Source organism: Carlito syrichta, unplaced genomic scaffold, assembly GCF_000164805.1.
Source record: "Carlito syrichta isolate Samal-C Ts95f unplaced genomic scaffold, Tarsius_syrichta-2.0.1 Scaffold307270, whole genome shotgun sequence".
Taxonomy (NCBI): domain Eukaryota; kingdom Metazoa; phylum Chordata; class Mammalia; order Primates; family Tarsiidae; genus Carlito; species Carlito syrichta.
The window spans coordinates 33531-40236 of record NW_007251366.1 but is presented as its reverse complement, the minus strand read 5'-3'; positions in this window follow the sequence as shown (position 1 = coordinate 40236).

Genomic DNA, 6706 nt, shown 5'->3' with positions numbered 1-6706 from the left:
TTTTTGAGTTGGAGTCTCACTCTGTCAACCAAGACTGGAGTGCAAGTGGCACGCTCACGGCCACCCCAGCGTCAACCTACTGGGATCCAGCTATCCTTCCACCTGTCTTCCAAGTAGCCGGGACTGCAGGCGTTTGCTTCCAAGCCCAGCTAATTTTTGATTTAATATAAAGACACGGTCCCATCAAGTTGCCCGGGATCGTCTCAAACCGTGGGCTCTGGCAGTCCCTTACCTCGGCCTCCCAAAGTACTGGGACTACAGGCTGAGCCACCAACCCTGGCTAGAATAATTTTCTTATGGCAAATATCACAAATTTAAAATATCAGCTCATGAATTCATATAAAAGTATTTTTCTAACTCTTAGAAATAGCATCATATAATGTACAGGGAAGTACTAATTACTAAGCACCTATCACTTTATCTATAATTTTCTTTTAAAAAAAGAAATGGGTGTAATGAATAGAGTGCTGGTGTGGTACTGAGAAAATCAAGTCTATATAATTAACTCTTTTTATTACCTATGAAAAGATATTTTGCTCACTCTGGACTGCAGTTTTCTATCCTCCATATAAGAATAATATCTCCCTGTAGGCCTTTAATAAGTTCATTTGAATATTAAGTAAGGCCATATTTGCTGACATGTTTGAAAATTTAAAAACTTATGCCCATATAAGGAAATATCTTTATATATATTGATCTTCTGCCCAAGCTTCTCAGTTTTCAGATGTTGTACTATTTGTTTATAATTTGATGGCTGAATTCTTTAAACATTAAAACAGATTCAGTACCATGTATGATCATTTTTGCTTCTTTCATTGTGAGTCCTGATAATGGTTTATACTAAGCCTCATTTCCTTTTTAAGAACTATGAAAAAAACACTCAGATATTACTACATTTAGCTCAGAACTCTGTTTTTTGTTTAAATCTGAAACTTTACATTTGTACTTTTCGTAGATTTTTCAAAATAACATGTCCAATATGGAACATATACACTTTTTCTGAAATCTTCTCTACCCGTTTTATAGCAGAGTATGTCTCAGCTATCTACCAGATTCTTAGAAAAAAGTGACTTTCAATCCTGAACCCATATATATATATATGTTTGTTTATATATATATTTTTTTCCCCATCAGGTTTACCTGACGTATCTCCTCAATATTTCTCCAATTCATCTGCTTATCCCCTTTTTGATATCATAATTTTAATTGTGAGCTCATCATATCTTGGCAATTTTCTCCTATCACATCTAATATAACTTTTAATTCACCTTCCACATTGCTATTAGAATTTTTTTAAACTGCCAGTTTGGTTGCATTAACAACTCTTATTTTATTAGCTTTCTACCTGTTTTGGACACATTTTTCATAGGTAATGACATACAAGTTTGACTCCCCTACTTCCTCTTCTCGAGTGGTAACAATGTCTCTACATTAGTGTTTTCTGAATGTCTTTTGTTTCCTGTTCTTAGATTTTTTCTAATGCTACTTTTACGGATGCCAGCTAGATAATCCTGTACATACAACAAAAAATTAGGAGGCTATTTTTAATACAAATCGAGGCATTCTCAACCCATGGAGAGTGAAAACCAGTTGATGAATGGTTACCGATGCAGATAAATTCACCTTTAAACCACATATTCACATGCACACACTGATACATGCACACTAATCACTTTGCTCAGTCAATAGAAGACCATTCAGTTTTCAAATGATGTCTCAACTCACACATGACTCCATGGTGCTGTGGCAATGTTCTTCATGGCAACTTTTGATGAGACATTTTTTCATTATTATTCTATCTCCACACAGCATTCAATACATGCTCTGTCATTGAGGATGAACCAAACTCTCCCTTTTTCTCTGTCTTCTAAAACCTGAGGTATACCTGTGAATAAGGGTATTTTTTTTTATATTGGAAGAAATACTTTCCATCAATCATTATTCTACTATTTTTCTATTCTTACTGGGTTTTCTCTTATCTCAAAAATCTGTTTTCCTAACTTGGTCTCAGTAAATTTTGTTTAGAAACAAAATTATGGAAGACCCACCACAAATCTTTCACAAGGCAAGCAGAACAGAGCCTACTAGAAAAAAACAGCACAAATCATAAATGGATATCTCAAAAATTAACTTGCAACAAAAATATGCTCTTAGAAAGGCCACTTCTTTATTGAATTATTTGCTATTTGAAAAATTAAACTTAGAGATGCTGAGTATGGTAGGGAAGGCAGATATCATTAGGAAGATGAATGAGTATAATCTTGTCCTTCTCCTCCTTAAATCACCGAAAAGCAAAAAGCGATGCATCAGTTTAGAAGTATAAGCCAAAACTGATCTCTGATTTACTTCTTTGCATAGGAGAATTGCCTACAAAGTCAAATTACAAGTACAAAGTTGAGAGTTATAATATTAAACTTAGAATACCTGAAAGGAAGTGTAAGCACTTGCGTTTGGCATTTAACTTATTTCCTTAATTCAAATCTAACAATCCATTTTGCAAATTAAACTAAATTCCCCCATATGCCTATATAATTCTTCTATATAGTTTCTCATTAACATTTGAAATATAAATCTGATTTGTAGGTTAAGAGAATTTAATTCTGATTTGAATAATATTGTGTTTGTTTTACTGTACACACTGTCAAAAGTAGCATATCCTTCTGTATATTTAGAAAGATTCTTCTGTCTAGTCAGAAATATTTATATGAGTGGCAGTGGAGTCAGTAAATAGTCCCACAAAATTATTATTCCATTCTTCATTTGAATAAAATCTTTCTCCATGATAACATGTTGTCTAAAGTTGTTTTGATGTTTTTTATTCTTTTCAATCTGTTGTTTTCTTAAGATTACTCTCAGTTTATATGATAAAAAGTTTTAGGGTTACTGAATTCAATAGGTTTAATAGTCTAAGTCCATTCAATTTTCCTCAAAAGGCCAATGTCTATATTTTATTGACATAATTTCCTATCTCATATAAAACATTGAAAAAATCTACAAATGTTGTTTAAGTTTAAAATATATACAAATTATACGGTTTATCCCAATTGTTTTCTTATTTAACATTTATTGAATAACCTACAATGTGTTTTTATTTTATTTTGCTTCTTTATACTCATATATTATCTGCACTTATTTTTTATTTTTTTCATTTTTAATTTTAAAGATGTGGAGTACAATTCAGAGTTATGTATGCAAATGTTCATTATGCAGGTACCCTTGTTGATGAAGTATGCCCTTCTCATCAGCAGTTTCCCCTTACTGCCAATCCTGTCTCCCTTGCAAACAGTTTCCCACTACTGCCAATTCCTTTCTTATAGTATTATGATAATTGTTCAAGGTCCACTTATGGGTGAGAACATGTCACTCATGTCAATCCAAGTAGCTGTGAAGTTCATAATTTTGTCCTTTTTAATGGCTGTGTAATATTCCATCATGTATATGTACCACATATTTTTAATCTAGTCCTCAAACTATAAGAACATAAACCCCCAAACTATAAGAACGTTATGAAATGCAGAAGAAACTCTTATGGAAATTGGAACTGACAACTGATTCCTGATCAAAACCCCAAGTGCCCATGCCATAAGAGATAAGATATACAAGTGGGACCTCATCAAACTGACAAGCTTCTGAAAAGCCAAATAAACCATCAAGAGAGTGGGGAGAAAGCCCACAGACTAGGAAAAAAATATCTGCCAACTGTATATCTGACAAAGGCCTCACATCTAGGATCTACAAGGAACTCAAACATGCTACACACACACAAAAAAAAAAACAACCAAACAGCCCCATTACAAAGTGGGCAAAATATATGAATAGATACTTCTCAAAAGAAGACATATGAGCAGCCAACAGATACATTAAAAAATGCTCAACCTCACTAATCATCAAAGAAATGCAAATTAAAACCACACTGAGATAAGACATAACCCCATTCAGGATGGCCATCATCAATAACTCAAAAAACAACAGATGCTGGAGAGGATGCGGGGGAAAAGGGAACACTTCTACACTGTTGATGGGAGTGCAACTAATACAACCTCTGTGAAAAACAGTTTGGTGATTCAAAAAAGATCTAAAAATTGACCTTCCATATGACCATGCAATCCCCCTACTGGGAATATACCCAGAGGAACTCAAATCACTCTATGAAAAAATATCTGCACATGTATGTTTATTGCAGCACTGTTCACAATAGCAAAAACGTGAAACCAACCATGCTGCCTGTTGAAAGAGAACTGGATTAAAAAAATGTGATGCATATACACAATGGAATATTGCACAACCATAAAGAATGACAAAATTATGAACTTCACAGCAACTTGGATGAACTTAGAGTCTATAATACTCCGTGATCTATCACTGAGTATCACATGTTCTCACTCATAAGTGAACCTTGAACAACTATCATAATACTATAAGAAAAGGATTGGCAGTAGCAGGAAACTGCCGGGGAGGGGGGGTGGCACACCTCATCAACAAGGGTACCTGAATAATGAATATTTGTGTACCTAATCCTGAATTGTACCCCACATCTTTAAAATAAAAAAAAATTGAGAATAAAAAAAACCCCTTCCTTTTCATGATAAAGGACATTGCTATAGATTGAATATTTTTGTCCCCCTCATTTACACATTGAAATCCTTATTAAAGAAATTTTAAAAGTTAAGTAAACGGAAAGACATTTTGGGTTCATAGGACAGCAGAAGTAGTGAAGATATCAGTATTACCCAGAGTGATTTGCAGTTTCAGTGTAATCCCTATCATGATGCCACCAGTTTTGTCTGTTGGTTTGTTTAACAGAAATGGAAATGCTAATCATCAAATTCATATGCAATTGCAATTGGATTTCCTCTTTAAAAAAAAAGAAGTTGGACCTCTACCTTTCATCATATACAAAAATTTACCCAAATGTACTGAAAATGTAAATACAAGAGCTAAAAACATAAAACCCCTGGAAGAAAGCATAGGGGCACTCTTCATGACCTTGGATTTGGCAATGAATTCTTATGTATAACAACGAAAGCATGGATAACAAAAAAAAATAGATAAGTAGTATTTTATCTAAATTAAAAACGTTTGTGCAACAAAAGGCATTATCAAAAAGATAAAATGACAACCTAGAATGAGAGAAAATGTTTGCAGATCACATATCTGACAAGATTCTAGCATTCAGATTATGTAAAGAACTCATAAAATTCAACAAAAATGACAAGGCACACAATTAAAAAGAAGCCAAGGACTTGAGTAGATATTTTTCAAAGAAGCTATACATCTAGCCATCAAACACTTAAAAAGATTCATCATTAGTCACAAGGGAAAAGCAAATCAAAACCACAAGGTACCATTTTGCACACACTAGAAAGTCTGTAATTAAATACACACACACACACACAAACACATTTCACAGGTATTAACAAGGATGTGGAGAAATTGGAACCACTGTATATTGCTGGTGAGAATGTAGAATTACTTAGTTATCATGGAAAACAGTTCAGTGGTTTCTCAAAAGGTTAAACATAGAAATACCATATGACCCTCTAATTCCTTTCCTAAGTTTGTGCCCAAAGAATGATGTGTTCACACATTTCATGGCAACACTAATCAAAATGGTCAAAAGGTGAAAACAACCCAAATTTTCATCAACTGATGAATGAATAAACAAACTGTGGTTTATACATACAATGGGGCCTTAAATGCTATGCCATGCTGATTATTGGTCTTCTGCTCAAAGGATATTTGAGTAGTTAAAAATGTCCAGCAAGTATTTGATTCTGTCACAAAGCCACTCTGGAAAAGTGACTGAACAAAACATCCACTTTCTCCACCTGGTTTAGAAATGTCGATTACGATTCCTACCATATCACCATTTCCTATTGATTCTTTCCTATTCACTCTAATACTCTTTATTGGATTTCCTTTGATTGCTCATTTTAGATGCCTGTGTATTTTCACAACATACAAAGCGGTAATGCGTGTCTCTCTTTTTCATGCTTATCTCTTCTAAATAATCTACGCAGGTTAAGCTTTTTTTTTTTTTTAATAAGGTTGATTCCATTAGACTCCAGTTATGATTTAGTAATAATAGAAGTCTAAAGTTAGTATTTTAAGCTTCTGTTGACATTCAGAAAATCAATCTTGAATGATTCTGCAGGAAGACATGAATAGGAAAGACATTTGATGCCAAGAAAAAGAAGAGAAATGAAGCTTTGAGAATACTCCCTGGTATTTGAATGAAAAGGAAAATGATTTCTGTGATTCCAAATATCTGCTTTGAGCAGCTCATAGATTTTAGATGTATTTTATCTGATATATTGATACTCATGGTGCCCTCCCCTTCCCCACCACCAATTTTACTTCTATCCTGACCTATTGCTTTTGGCATCTTATCTTCTCTCAGAGTTTGCTGTATGTGATCTTTTTATCACTTCACGTTGAGTGTATGGACAGGGGTGGGGAGATTTCCTTGATTGTGTGGTTATGTACCTGTTTAACCTGTATGCACCAGTCAAACATTTATTTTATAGAATGTGTATTGTTTGATATATGAAGAAAACGATAAACTGCTTATTCCCTCTGCATTCATATACTATATTAAAACATTATTGACATTTTTAAAATTTCAGGATATTTTTTCTTCCTCATGATTTCAAGAGATGTGTTCAAGAAAAAGTCTTGTTAGTATTTACACTGTTCTGAGTCTACT